Source organism: Papio anubis, chromosome 7, assembly GCF_008728515.1.
Source record: "Papio anubis isolate 15944 chromosome 7, Panubis1.0, whole genome shotgun sequence".
NCBI classification, from domain to species: Eukaryota; Metazoa; Chordata; class Mammalia; order Primates; family Cercopithecidae; genus Papio; species Papio anubis.
In genome coordinates this window covers 92,367,603-92,383,063 of record NC_044982.1, presented here as the reverse complement: position 1 = coordinate 92,383,063, position 15,461 = coordinate 92,367,603, and the positions used below count along the sequence as shown (strand labels likewise).

The window sequence follows — 15,461 nt, the reverse complement described above, 5'->3', positions numbered from 1 at the left end:
ATGACAAGAGACAAGTAAAGTGCTGTAGCTTAAATACAACTGCAGTAGTTAAATACAACTGCAAGTTAAATACAACTGCAAGTAAGTTACTGTAAGATGTTTAAGATAAAAGTTCTTCCAGTCAGTTTTTCTCTTAATATAAGTGCCTGTTTGACTTTACCTGCTAATTTTGTTTAATAAAGTTTGTATGTTTCATTTTAAAAAAATCAGTCAAGGGTCAACTATATACACAGGTAAGGAGTTGTGATGCTGAAATAAACCTAGATAGTGTTCAGCTTAGCAAATACTTGGCATATGTTTATTTCCCTCTAACTCTCTATTCTCCACTACCACGTTTCAGACATTATTACTTCTACCATTCTCTCCTAAAAGTGTAAGATGAGTATATATAGAAGATTGAACTGCTGGACCCAATGTTTCACATCCTTCCTATCCATATCCCACTCCCTAAAACCCATATAACTGCACTTTCTCTAACAGGAAGCATATATTTCACACTTGGTTTTGAGTTTGGTCATGTGACTTAGTTTGGGTTGTTGGCAGATGTGACTCTAACAAGGGCTTGAAGTGAGATTTTGCAGTGGGGCTTGTCTTGTGGGTTTCTACCATTGTCATGAGAAAAACATGTCCTGGTTGACTACAGGTTCCAATAGGAGGATGAGAGACACAGGACCTGAGATGCTCCATGAGCAAGAAATTAATAGTCATTATTTTATGCCCTGAGATTTTGAGGGTGTTTGTTCTGCAGTATTATTGTGACAATAGTTGATCAACTGAGCTGCCTAAGCAAGAGGCAGAGAAATAATAAAATTAGTAATCTCAGTGTTCACTAATATATATTAAATGTTTACCATGGTTTAGTTTTAAGCTACAGCACTTTACTTGTCTCTTGTCATTTAACCTTTATAAGAAACCTACGAGATAAAGCCTATTATTACCTCAATTTTACAAATGAGGAACTGAGGGAGAGAGGTTATGTAACTTGTTTGAAGTCACATAGCAAATGAGAAACTAAGGAGAATTGTTTTCTTTCTTTTTTTTTTTTTGAAACAGTCTCACTCTGTCACCCAGGCTGGAGTGCAGTGGCGCAATCTCAGTCACTGTAAGCTCCGCCTCCTGGGTTAACATCATTCTCCTGTCTCAGCCTCCCGAGTAGCTGGGACTACAGGCACCCACCACCAAGCCTGGTTAATTCTTTTGTATTTTTAGTAGAGACAGGGCTTCACCGTGTTAGCCGGGATGGACTAAGGAGAGATTTTAACCCAGGTAATCTGGCTGGGTTCAAAAATACCTGTTGTCTTATAATATTTTTATCATCATCATCATCATCAATAATAACAGTAATAGTAATTACTATTGCCATTTATTGGGTGCCTGAGAATAATGTATTTGCACAGTGTGGTAGGCAGTTTCTAAGAGGGCTTACGGTGATCCCCACCCACTGGTATCCATACTCTTGTATAATCTCCCTTTGAATGTGGGCTAGACTTAGTGATTTGTCTCTAACAACTAGAATATGGCAAAAGTGATAGAATGTCACTTATGAGATTGAGTTACAATCTCATCATTTCTGTCTTCTCTCTGGCTCTTTTTGGCTTTTTTGCTCTGATGAATCTAACGGGCATGGTGTGAGATGCTCTGTGCACGGGCCGATGTGGCAAGGAACTGAGTGAGCGCTCCAGGCATTAGCTCATGAGGAACTAAGGCTTGTCTCTCACAGACTGAGTGGAACTGAATTCTTCCCACAACTGTGGGAATGAGCTAGGAAACAGGGCTTTCCTAAGAGAGCCTTCCGATGATGGTAGCTTCAGCCCATATTTTGATTGCAGCCTTATGAAACCCCCAGAGCCAGAGGACTAAGCTTAACCATACCTGGAGTCCTGACTCACTGAAAAGCTAAAAGAAGAAATAAATATTTTAGGCCACTAAATTTCAGAGTGATTTGTTATGCCTCAATCAAGAACTAATGCACTGTTACATTCGATTTGTTCCTCACTGCAGTCTTGTGTCTCCATTTTAGAGATAAGGAAATAATTTTGAAGCCAGATCACATGGTATTTGAAATTAGAACACTTGGAGAGCTATGTTTAGAAATACTCTGGAGTGAGCCTGTGATAGGATCTGAATGCTGACACTAATCCCTGGTGAAGTGCATTGTTGTCATGGGCAAGGGGTGCCCCTGAAGGGCCCAGGCAGGACACAGAGAAGAGTCCCAACAGACTTCCCTGCCACAATATGGCTTCCCCCAATGCCGTCCTGCTCTACTAATGGAATAAGATTATTAGTTATTTTTCCAATGAAGGTATGATAGATCCCATTTAAAAAGTCCCATATTTGGTCTGAAGTGGCAGCAGCACATTGTATAGCTGCAGCTGTTTCATAATCACATTGTAAATTAGTGTGCTGGTCTCCGGAAGGATGCTCAGGACAGGCAGGCGAGCACAGGTAGACCAGGCTCTGCAAATGACCAGCTGGATGTATGATTTTAGACAAGTTGCAAAACCTTTCTGAGCTTCATTGTTCTTACCTTTGAAATGGGGGGTAGTCCCTTCCTAAAAGGGCTCTTGTCAGAAACAAATAGGAAAACACAGAGTACCAAAAGAATGAAAATTTTTTTTCTATCTCCCTCTGGAGGACATAGCTTCTGTTTTCAGAGTTTGGGTGGGTATTGGAAATAGATTTTGGATGTTGCAGAGAAAAATTGGAGAACCATCCCACCCAAAAGATGACCCCAATATAGGATTGTGGCTTGGAAGGTGTATTTGTCAAATAGGTTAAAGGCTGTAGCAAGCACCTCAAAGGTTTCAGTGACTTAACACAAAACCAAGTTATTCTTCCTCACCTCACAATTCAAATGCAGTCAATACAGGAACTCTGTTCTGCTCTGCCAGACTCAGGCTGCTGCTTCCGCTTCCGCTCCTTCCTTTCTTCTTCCCTCCTACCTCCTTCTCCTACTCTTTCCTTCTTCCTTCTTTCTTCCTCTTCCTCCCTTCTCCTCCTTCTTCTTCCTCCCTCCTCCTCCTTCTTTTTTACTCCCTTCTCCTCCTCTTCCTCTTTCTTCCTTCTTCCTCCCTCTTCCTTCTCCTCCACCTACTTCCCCCCTCTCCTCCTCCTCTTCCTCCTCCTCCTCCTCCTCCTCCACTTCCTCCTCCTCCTCCTCCTTCTCCTTCTCCTTCTTCTTCCTCATTTCTTTTAAGAGACAGGGACTCACTATGTGGCCCAGACTGGACTCAAACTCCTGGATTCACCAACCTCAGTCTTCCAAGCACTGCAACCACAGATACACACTACTGCACAGGGCTCCAGTTTGTCTTGAATCCCCACCATTTTCTGCCTACCCGGGGACCTTTATATCTGGCCAATAGATGAAAGAGGGCATGGAAGATTCCACAGGTTTTTATGGACCAAAGCCACATGGGGTGAACATCACTCCTGCCCTCATTCTGTCATCTAGAATTTAGTCCCATGGCTCTCATCTAACTGCAAGGGAGTCTGGGAACATGTAGCCTAGCTTTGTGCCCAAACAGGAAAGGGACATGGTGTAGTGAACACATAGCAGCATCTGTCATTGCAAGTATAGACCACAGTCAAAAACACAAATATTTCTGTGAGAGATACAGGGTCAGTGCAATGCAGAGGAGATTGGGGAGGACTGTGGAGGACCAGCCTGGAGTATCCCATTCTAAAAGGGCATTCCCATGTTAGCACATAGGCTGGCTCCCAGATCTTTCCAGTTTTTAATACAAATGGGAATCTATATTTTTATGTGAAAATTTCTAGTTTTAAAATGTTAAGTCCATGAAAAAAAACCATAAAATTGTGCAAGCTGAAAGCATATTTCTGTAGGTTTCACTTACAGGTTACCAACTTGTGTTTTCTGATCTATACGGACTGAGGGGATGAATATCAAAGAGGGGAAGGCATGGATGCTTGGTACTTTCAGAGGCAAATGGAAGATGAGGAGTCTTTGATGGCCTTTGTGTTTCCTGAAGCAAAGAGAAGGTTTCTGGGTTCTGAGAGGGTTGGAGACCATAGAGATGGAAGGACATTTGATAGGCACAGGACCTGATGAAGGGTTAGGGCTTAAATGCCTTCCTTGGCCTGGAGCTGATGGCTATCCAACTAAGGAATAGAGGAAGGAGGGGAATGACTCCTATTGGGTATGAATTTATTTTGGAGCTGATGAAAATATTCTGGACTTAGTTGCATAACCTCGTGATTATATTAAAACCATTAATTTGTACATTTTGAAAAGTGAGGTGCATGGCATGTAAATTATATCTCAATTTTTAAAAGTTAGTGGTGGTGATTGTAATTGGCCATTTGAAAATGCAGGTTTTCAGCAGGGAAGTGTGTAAGGAGACTGTGTCAAAGATTTGGGAGAGTCTGAAAGAACAAAATGATGAGAGTTACAGTTTTGTTTCCTTACCCCATGAAGTCTGTAAATCTTATCTCCTTAAGATACTTCAAACTCCCAGGAAAGAAATAAAGCTTGACATGGGCTTATTAGGTGCCTGCGTTGCTTCACAAAGCCAGATGACACTAATGCTTTGCCTCCAGAAATGCTATTCCATGTTTTAGTCATGAAGGCTCAATGGTTTCATCTGTCAAAGATGCCTATTAATGCTGTGTATGTGAGGGTCATATACAGCAGAGTATACGAGCTCTGAAGTGGGAAGACATGAATTCAAATTCTGTTTCTATTATCTGGGTAAGATTGGTAACGTTATTTAATTATTGTAAATTTCAATTTCCCCCTTTAAAATAATACATGAATTATATCCTCCTGCCATCAAATGAGACTGTGTAGTAGTGAGGACTCTTGATTGCAAGTGACAGAAATCCAAATCAAACTGTACTGAATGCAAAAGGGAATTTTTGACTGACAGAATTAAAATTCCAGAGACAGGTAGTCCTGATGCATGGCCAGATGCGGGAGCTCAAATTGTAGTGCCAGGGCTCATATTTGCTATGTCCATCCCTCAGCCACACTTTCATCTGAGTTGACACCACCCACAGGCAGGCTCTGCCTTGGTAGTGGTACACTGGTGCAAGCAACCACTACAGGTTCACATTTTAACCATTAGCAGCTGCCCCTCGGGAGTGGGGAGGGGAGGGCTGGAAGATTTCATTTACCAAGCCTCAGAACCCCTGGAAAGAAATGCATTCTTTTGTCTAGCAAAAGTTTGAACCTAGTGGAAATTACAGGGACTGTTCCTTCCCAAACCAATTTTTGTTTTGGCCAAAGGGATGAGACAAGCTACCTGTCCAGGCCCAAGTCATATGCTTACCTCTTTCAATGACATACAAATGAGGGAGGGTGATTCCCCCATGGAAATTTTGGGTGACATTGGTGAAAAAGAGGTGATATGGTTTGGCTGTGTCCCCACCCAAAGCTCGTCTTGAATTGTAGTCCCCATAATTCCCATGTGTTTTGGGAGGGACCCAGACCTTATGGGAGATAATTGAATCATGGGGCAGTTCCCGTATGCTGTTCTTGTGGTAGTGAATAAGTCTCATAAGATCTGATGTTTTTATAAGGGGTTTCCCTTTCCACTTGGCTCTCATATTCTCTCTCGTCTGCCATCATGTAAGACATGCCTTTTGCCTTTCACCATGATTGTGAGGCCTCCCTAGCCACGTGGGACTGTGAATCCGTTAAACCTCTTTTTCTTTATAAATTACCCAGTCTTGGGTATGTCTTTATCAACAGTGTAAAAATGGACTAATATAAAAGGGATAGGTCACAAGTAGAGGAAAATAGCAGATGCATTCTACGGAACTGTTTTTCATGTCTTTTGATTATCACCTAAATTAAAAAAAAAAAAACATTTTACAGGAGAACCTGGTACACACATATATATGAATGAAACAATTTCAGGAAAGAAAACCAAGCATACTACGTGTGATTGACTCTGATATTTTCCATTCCCTCCTATTCTCTTCTGTTCTATCATCTTTTATTTCACTAAATATAAAATTGTTATCCAGTAATTTTATTTTACAACTCACAAACAGGTTTTAACCAGCAGTTTAGAAAATACTTCTTTCCAAGAAACATGGTAAAAGAGCACCATAAAATAGCAAAGCTCTATTCAAATGTTCACATAACAATGTATATTAGTGTTCATATAGGGTCAAGGCCATATTATTTTTGCAAAGAGAGTATAAGAAGAAGCAAGCAGAACTGATTTGAAACTAAAAATTGATGATGCCTCAGTGATTATCCAAGGGTAGCATGTGTGGATTGATGAAAGCATTCTAACTTTGTGTGTCTAGTGTTTTGATAATAGTAAGGCTTAGGGTTCACTTGTAAGTAAAATGGGCCCCAAATAACAGTGACTTAAAGAGGATAGGAGTTAATGATTTCTTCCTCACATTCAAGTATGGAGGCAGGAAGCCTAGCACTAAGGTGGGATACTTTTCCATGAAGTCTTCAGTGATATAGGCTTCTCCTGGCTTACAAGGCTACATGCATACAATGTGCCCTCATTCTTTCAGTTTAGATTTATGACTAGAGTTTCAGTTATCACAGGTGCAGCTCAGGTGACAGATAATGGGGGTGAAAGAAAAGAGATCATATAGCAGAGGTTGTACCAGCCAACTGTTCAGAAAATTTTTCAGCAGCTGGCAAGTTCCTTTACATCTCCTTGGCCAAGTCTAGCTGCAAGGGAGCCTAGAAAAACTGTCCAGCTTAAAAGCAGAGATTTTATTACTCTGTACATAAGTTAGCTTTTTCTATGAAGCAAGTCACCCCAAAATTCAGTGGTGCAAATAACGATCATCTTATTTAGCACATAGCTCTCTGGGTCAGAGAGGCAATTATTTGCTCTGGCCCAGTGTGTCTGACTTCAGTTGGCCTGTTCATGGGTCAAGGTCAGCTGGCAGGGCAGCTTCACATGCAAGTGTGGTGGTTGGAAGGCTGTTTTTTGGCTTGGCTTACTTCCATGTGGGTTCTCATCCTCCAGTGGGCTACCTGGGCCTCATTACACCATGCTTTCAGGGCTGCAGGTACAGCAAATCTTCACTTAACATTGTCCTTAATAGGTTACTGTAACTCCAAGCAAAACAATGTATAAGGAAACCAGTTTTACCACAGTGTAGCAATATACTATAGGAACTTTTGTTTATATCAATTATCATAGGCTAATGATGTAAGGTTATTACTATAGGCTCATTGATATAAACGAGTTAAGCTCCTATAGCATATTTCTGGTCACAAAACCATCACCAAACTGATAGATGAAGACCCTATACAAGCATTTAAGAAAGATTAATAAGTATAAGTAAGTAATTATTTACCCAAGTAAGTTAGTTAGTTAAGTAAGCAAGCTAATTATTTACCCAATTACTCAAGTTCAGGGTCCTGGCAGCTCAGGGAGCAAAGTGAGATCCTACCCCACACAGGATGCCATTCCATCATGGGGCACATTCACATACACTCATGCTGACTCAGACTGGAACCATGATGACATGCCAATGAACCTAATGTGCATGTCCTTGGGGATGTGGAGGAAACCGGAGTACCTGGAGGAAACTCATGCAGACATGAGGAGAATGTGTAAACTCAACATAGACAGTGGCCCTGGCCAGTAATATATTTTAATATTTCATCAATGAGATGATGTTGAACAAAATGATGTTATTCAAGACCCTGCTATACAATCTAAAGGGGCAAGCTCCAATGTGTCAAATATTTTTAAGCCTTTGCTGGAGTCACATTTGTTGATGTTCCATTGGCCGAAAAGTCTAACCCTGATCCAGAGGGTAGAGAAATACACTCTATGTCTGGATGGGAAGGGAAGAAATTCATGGACTCTTATTGCAATTTGCTACACAATAGAATAAGAGACGAACAAACATTTATGGGAGAGCTAGCAGTTTCATGTTTCACCATGAGAAATATTACACTACCTCCACCAACGTCTATTGTTCCAAACTAGTTATGACTAACTTCCTGCATTTCATCTTCACCTGGGTGTGCCTCAAGAATCTAAAATTCAACACATTCAAGACATAGCTTATAATCCATCTCGCACACACACACAAAAAAAAGCTAAAGAAAACTCATCCTCCTACAGTAGATGACAAACCATGACCTTTCCAGTTTGTTACTCAATCCAGATTGTCATCCTTGACAACTCCTTCTCTCTCACTTTCTCATATGCAAACTATAACCAAATTCTGTTGATTTCAACCTCTAAATATCTCTGGAATCCACTCACGTGTCTTTATCTTTATTACCACTACCCTAGTCCAAGGGGCCTCATATCCATTCTTGCCTCCTACAATCTGTTTTTCATTTTGTGGTACAAGTGATGAAAGTACAAATTTCATCATGTCACTCTCCAGCTTAAAAGCTTTCACCGTTGTCTTCTTATTTTTGGGATAGAGATAAGTAATTGATAAGATCCTGCATGATCTATCCCCTGCTATCCTCTCTCTCACTTTCTATACTCTTTGCAACATCTGACTTCAGAGGTAGATAGAATAATGCAGTTTTAAAACAATAAATCATGACACGAGTCTTGACCAAATGTCTCTTGGACCACCACCATCACTCAGAAAGGATTCAGCCCAAGTCGAATGGGCTACAAGCACAATGTAGAGCCATTTTTTGTGGGCAACTAGAAAAACACACTTCTTAGTCTTTGAAATGTCATCTTCTTTTGGGTAGGGAAGTAAGGGAGACCTCCTCTGAGAGGTTACAGTACTGTGGGAAGGCATTTCAGAGGTCACTGTTCGAGACTGTAAGTAATAGCTATTAAAATTGGCTGATATTTATTGAGCACTTATTTTAAGTACACAGCATAATTGAAGCCACATGACAATCCCATGTGGTAGGATTCTTGTCATTCTCATTTCTCAGATAACAAACTGAGAGGTAGAGATATGAATAATCTGCTCAAGGACACAGGTAATATTAATCAGACCCACATTTCAAATCAAGGAGAGTGGAACTCCAAGTTGAAATTTTAACAGCATGCTCTACTGCCTCTCTTGACTTTTATTACAGGGCTGGGGAACTGGTCCAGTAGAGAGGGGATGAGCTGCATGGGCCAGAGCCTTAGGAGGATGTATTGAAAGCTGAAAGGTGCTTTACCTTGGGAGTTCAAACAGAATCACTCAAAGAGGCTGGTCTGAGCTGAAAGTCAAGAGAGAAATGTCCTTAAAATAGAGATAGGGATGGAAGAGAAAGGGAAAGAGCAAATACTGGGTCAACTTAGATGAGAACTGGCTCAGAGGAGAATACCAAGGGTCCAGATGGATAATTTGGTGAAAGGACAGATGTTAAGTTAATAAGGGGCTTTTCTGGGGGATTATCAGACTACTTTGGGGGTTTCCTCCCTTGATGACTTGGCTGTTGGATATTGTGAAAACTAACACTAGGTAAGGTCAGATGTCATTTCCCAGTTCTGATCTTACCCAAGATATCTGAGGCAGTCTGTAAAGTCTCTACAGTAGGACTAACCAGCAACTCTATTTCATTAGGAATTAATTCTGTTTGATCAGGCATTAGCTGGGCATGTCTTTTACCTGCTTTAATGGGGAGCAGCACTCCTGATTCTGTCTCTGCAAGGACCCCTTGTTTGAATAGGATGCCAGGACAATGGGCTGGATTTGTAATTGAGAATACTGCTGTTCCAATACTTCTCTACCCAAAGGTGCTGGAACATGAATGAAAGTCTCAGGCCCACTTAATAGCAAATTTGACAGTGACTTGGATAAAATCATGGATGTTTAGCAACTATTGAAAATCATAAACCCAGAGGAACAGTAGATGGTAAACTCAGAAACTAAAGGCAGCCTTAGTCTATAGCAAAGGTGTTAAAACTTGACAAAGATGGGTCCTATGGATAGGAGAGCCAAACGCACAAGAACATGATGGTTGAGATGTGCAGCCTCACATTTTATAAAAATCCCAACATCTTGCAGCTTTGGGATTCTCTTACCAAAAAGGCAGATATCAATTTAGCCTTTATCATTACTAGACTTGGAGCCTCTAAAATGAGCAACATGGGAGACTTTTCACATCCTAAAGTAGTCTGAAAATAGAGAAACTGAATTTTTTTGTTTGTTCTTTAAAGGAGACATCTAGTGTCCCTAATTGTGGGAGAAGGAAAGAGACAAAACGGTGTTGCTCAGGCTGGAATACCAATACTCCCTTTTATACCACTTTTTCATTTCCTTAAGGCTAAACATATCTGATTATTTACAGCCATACCAAAAATCTGTCTATCTAAAATCATGCAGCAATAATACACAATATCAGAATTGAATTGTTGACATCTAAAGAAGGTTTGCACTTGGTAATTCATGTCACTCTACTTTATGCAGCACAAAGGGCTGTGCCACTAGGAAAACAAAAACTACATGATTCAAGGGATCTAGGACTAGGCTATATATGCATAGATGCCATTTTCCTTTACCTAATGAACTTGTGAAGCCCAAATGACTACCTACTTCTTAAGTTCCTGACTTGTGACTTTGTGCCTCTTTCTTTGTGGAGTCCCCTGTCTGGCTGGTGATTTCTACAGGATATTGGATCATTTGGTTGTTTTGCCTGGGCCATTGCTGTATTACTGTTATTCTCCCTGCTAAAGATGATGAGATGTTGTTGCAAAGTGGCTGTCGTTAGTTCCTTCTTAAGTCCTTTATTTAGCATTCTTTGGTATTTAGCACAAAAAATTCTTTAACGTTCTTCATTTTCTCATACATCTCTGACAGTAAGAGGCAGGCAGAGCAAGCATTGAGAGGCAACAAATGTGTATCAGGTGGGGTCCTTGGTTGCAAGCATAATAAACGAATGCTGGCTAACTTAAGCAGGAAGGGAATGTATTGCAGTGATCTCAGGTAGCTCACAAACCAATGTGAAGGCGGGAGAGCCAGGCTTGGGAAATAGGCAGGAACTGAGGCAGGAACAATCAGCTCAGCAGGAACAACATGTTTTTTGGCCCTCCTGACTGAACCTTCCACACTGCTGGCAGCAAAGGTCAACTACGACCCCACTCCTGCTGCTCCTGCATGACTAATGCCCTACACTCTAGAATCTCAGGTAAGAGCATTGCTTGGCCAAGCTTTGGAAATGCACTCTTCAGTTGCCAGCTGACAGGGAGAGAATACATCTGGCTCCTTTAGCCCCAGAGGTTGGCTGGATGTGCTTCTTGCCAAGGAGTCATGCCCAATGGGGACTGTCCCTGAATACAAAGGAAGTCCCAGAAGGGAGTTTCAAACAGAAGATGGACTTCTCTGCATTGACTTTTGTCTCTCTGTGTCTCACTACTGGACTTGTGACAATCATGATGTGTCTTCTGAAGGCCTTGGAATAGAGGTTATCCTGGAGTCTGAGAAAGGATGAGACCACAGTTGTGAATGACTGCAGGGTATATCTTTCAGGCACTTTTGGAAAACTGCTTTTTTTTTTTCCCAACAAAATCATATTCATATTCATGTGTCATTGTATATTGGCATAATGCCACATGACCACAATCATGTCTCATTCAACTCAGCCCCCAAAGTCTAAAGATTATAAATGGCATTTATGAGCTACTTGATATGCAAGCCTTCACTGATATTTGTATATCCCTAGGGAAGTTTTCTGCTGATGTATTATTGTTGCTATAATGTCTATTTTACTGTATCTATTTATTGCAGGCCACTCAATTCTTTGTAATAATGTAGGATGATAAATAAATGACTGGAACCAACTAGAACCTACCTAGCAGAATAACTAACTAATCATATAGTAAATAAGTAAATGAAAAAACAAAGCACATGTAAAGATTTAAGTTCTGTACTACCACCAAGAAGATTTGATCATACCCATTTACAATCTTGTCCATTTTCCAACAGGACATTGGTCAACAGCCATTCTTGCTCATTCTGGGTCTCCTCTTGCCCTAGAATTCAGGTAGATGGTCTGACTGCCATCACTTTGTCCACCCCCCACCCCAATTCTTGCCAGGACTGGGTGTACCTTCTCAGTTTAGAGGAGAATGAGATCTGCATTCTGTTACCTATAGTCCAGTCCCTGTGACAGGTAGAATTGCCTCCGAAGATTCATACTCTAATCCGTGGAGCCTGTAACTATGCTACACCACATGGCCAAAGGGACTTTGCAGATGTAATTAAGGTTGTGGACCTTAAAATAGGAAGATTATCCTGGATTATCTGAATGGGCCCAATTTTACTACATGAGTCCTTCAGAGCAGAGAACTTTCCCTAGCTGGAGACGGAGAGATACTGCAGAATGAGAGGCTGAAAAGATGCCAAGTTGAAGACCATTGCTGATTCAGAGATGGAAGGGACTGGAGAGAGGTTTTATCCCCCAGCTGACAACTAGCAAGGAAATGAGGACCTGGCTGAGAACTGCAGGGAGCTGGAATCTGCCAACAATGTGAGTCAGCTTAGAAGCTGGTTTTCAGAGCCTCTGGTTAAGAGTTCAGCCAGTGGGCGTGTTGATTTTTGCCTGATAGACCCAGAGCCAAGAAACCAGCTGAGTCCATGTGGACCTCTGGCCTGCAGAGCTGTTATAATAAATGTCTCCTTCTAAGGTACTAAAATCGTAGCATTTTGATATGGCAGCAATAGAGAAATGAATACGAGGTTGGATATGGTGGCTCATGCCTGTAATCTTAGCACTCTGTGAGGCCAAGACAGGCAGATCACTTGAGGTCAGGAGTTCAAGACCAGCTTGGCCAACATGGCAAACCTTTTGTAAAAACACAAAACTTAACTGGTGTGGTGGCACATGATTGTAGTTCCAGCTGATCGTGAGGCCGAGGCAGGAGAATCCCTTGAACCTGAGAGGTGGAGGCTATAGTGAGCCAAGATGGTGCCACTGCACTCCAGCCTGAGAGACAGAGTGAGACTCCATCTCAAAACAAACAAACAATGATTTTTTTTTTTCTGACATGGCTTAAAAAGCCCATAATACTTTGAGGAGTAGGAGATGGTTCCATGCAACCCCTCTTACCACAGTGGGAACCAAGTTGAAATGATTTTCAGGGACTCTTTGGGTAGAGTCTGTAGCATGAAGAAAACAAAGAAAGCCTGAGGTGGCCCCTAAGCTAGCTAGAACCTCATTGACTCATCACCATCTGCCTGGACATGTCAAGCTCTCAGCAGTTCATAACGAAGACAGCAGATGTCTGTTAACCTATGGACAATGTGCAAATGCATTGCTGAGGTCGGGGTGAAGGCCAGGCCTTGGAAAACAACAGAAGGAAATCTTCATGGATAAAAATCTCTCTGTATAGATGGCAGTCCCAGTGTGATGAGGCATTTTTTTCCCCAAAATTCAAATATACAAGTTTAAGGAAACATTATGAAGATGAAAGTGTGAATAGTAATAGTGACCAATGCTGGCTGCTAAGAAGGTTAAGACATTTTCTCAGTAGAGCCTGGGCTGAGTTGCATTTACCTGGCATTAAGGCAGCACCCATGTTCCAGTAAGGACTTTCTGTCTTAAAAGCAGTAACCTGGAGTATCACCTTTATGAAGCACCTGGATTAAAAGTACTTGGAAGTTGAAAAGTTACTCTTTACAAAGCATCAAATGGATTTCTTTTTTTTTTTTTTTTTTTAATAAGGATAATCTATGGGCTACACAGTAGTCATTCCCATTAAATAGCCAGCTTAAAAAAAAAAAGAAAAAAAGAAGGAAAAAGCTTTGAAAACTTTACTTGCAGTATCTTTTCATTCTTTCTTTGATGTATTTGGAGTGAGGAGAATACATTAGTGCCTTTTAGCTTGACAGCCAACTCTCTCAAATGTAAGTGAATGGAAAAGAACTGACTAGAGTGTTTACTTCATTTTCAGAATTCTAATGTCAAGACTGTTTCCTCAAAAGGCCAAAAAAAAAAAAAAATGCAGAAACAGTGCTGAAGTTTTAAACAATGCGTTTACTTTTTACTTTTCAGGAGTAGTCAGCTTCAATTAAATGGATGCTGTCCCACTGGAGATTTTCTCAGGAAAAGGTAGAATTGTCAGTCCGTGGACCCTACAGCTCATGGCCAAGGTGATGTCCACATGGACATCTGGTTGTCATGCTGGAGATGGGCCTCAGAGAGAAGAGAGTGAGACTTAACTCCACAGTCAAGACTGCCTGGTCTCCCATAGCCTGGTCCCCATCTCAGTTGACTGCTAGATATCCACCCCTACTCTTTGCCCTCATCCACTCCCTCTCTTCTTCTACAGAAATAGACATTTTCCTGGCCCATGACTTCCCACTTCAGATGAGATTTCTTATGCTCTTTGATGACTAGATGCGGTCTATGAATAGATGTAAGAGTTTTGTGTGCCACTTCCAGGTCTTGACCTTAAAGGAGGGAGATGTGCTCCTCCTTTCTCTTCCCTGCTGTCAGGGTAAGATGTGGACTGTGTTCATAGCAGGTACTCAGCACCTGCCACCCAGATGAAGACGGCATCCCAAGAGAGAGTAGTTCAACAAGATGGAAGGGATCTGAGGCCACAGACGACTTTTGAGGGGAAACACTGTCCCACCATCTAAACCTCCCATCTTCAGAACCATGTGGGGAGAAAAACTTCTGTGTTATTTAGTTACCATGGTTTAGCATCTCTTTATCTTCACAGCTTAGTCATTAGTCTCCCCTACTACACAGAGACCTTTAGTTGCCTCAATGACTCCTGCTGTAGTGCCCTTTCCTACGTCTATATGACTTTTGCTAAGTCACTCATTTAAAAATGATTAAGCTTAAATTATGTTTCAGGCATCATATTCTGCTCTGGGAATAGTCATGACATCCAAGACTGGACACCTATGTGTTCCATGAGCCATTCTCTTAGGGTTAGCCCTAATCTTGCAAGCCAGCTTTTCTGACAATCCTCTACTAACGTGTGGTTGCTCCTCCTGGGAAAACTGGTGGATCCTAACATCGACCTTTTAGACCATCTTTACAGTGAGAGTTTTTAGGAAAATATGGCAGACCAGGTGGAGAAAGGCTTGGATTCCACTGGGTCCTAATAGTGTTTCTCCAGACACACTGTCCAGAGCTATTGCTTCCTGTTCCTACACGATTGACATTGTCTTATTCCCTCCCTCACTTGGATTTCAAAAGAGATACATAGGTTTTGAGGACATCTTAAGATTTTTGGCTTAGTCTCCATCTTGTTGACTAATTACAAGCAAAATTTTGCCTTTTTTTTTTTTTTTTACAAAAAACCTATTATTTGACAAAAATAATTTTTAGAAATCATTATTGTTAATGACCATGTAAGCGGATGTTTTTCTCAACCTCCTTAGACCTAGAAAAATTTAGAAATACAATGCAGTGCTTAAAATATGTACAAATCCTTAAGTTTTATGATGCCTAACTTTTAATACAGCTGTTTCATTTTAAAATGGTCGTATATGGCGTGATATATAAATAATGCCTATTTACAATATAAATAAATGTTCTTATACCTAGTTATGAAAATAGAGTAGTCCCGTTTAAGAAT

The 15,461-nt window shown here is 41.0% G+C and overlaps 1 long non-coding RNA gene across 1 annotated transcript in view; it reads left to right on the top strand.

The window, feature by feature from the left end:
• Positions 1-9: 9 nt before the first annotated feature.
• The window catches only part of LOC116275759, a 28,493-nt gene continuing 13,041 nt past the window's right edge, over positions 10-15,461 (top strand). Inside the window, exon 1 of the long non-coding RNA XR_004184993.1 lies at positions 10-81. This is a non-coding gene — a long non-coding RNA (uncharacterized LOC116275759). The remainder of the gene's footprint in view (positions 82-15,461) is intronic.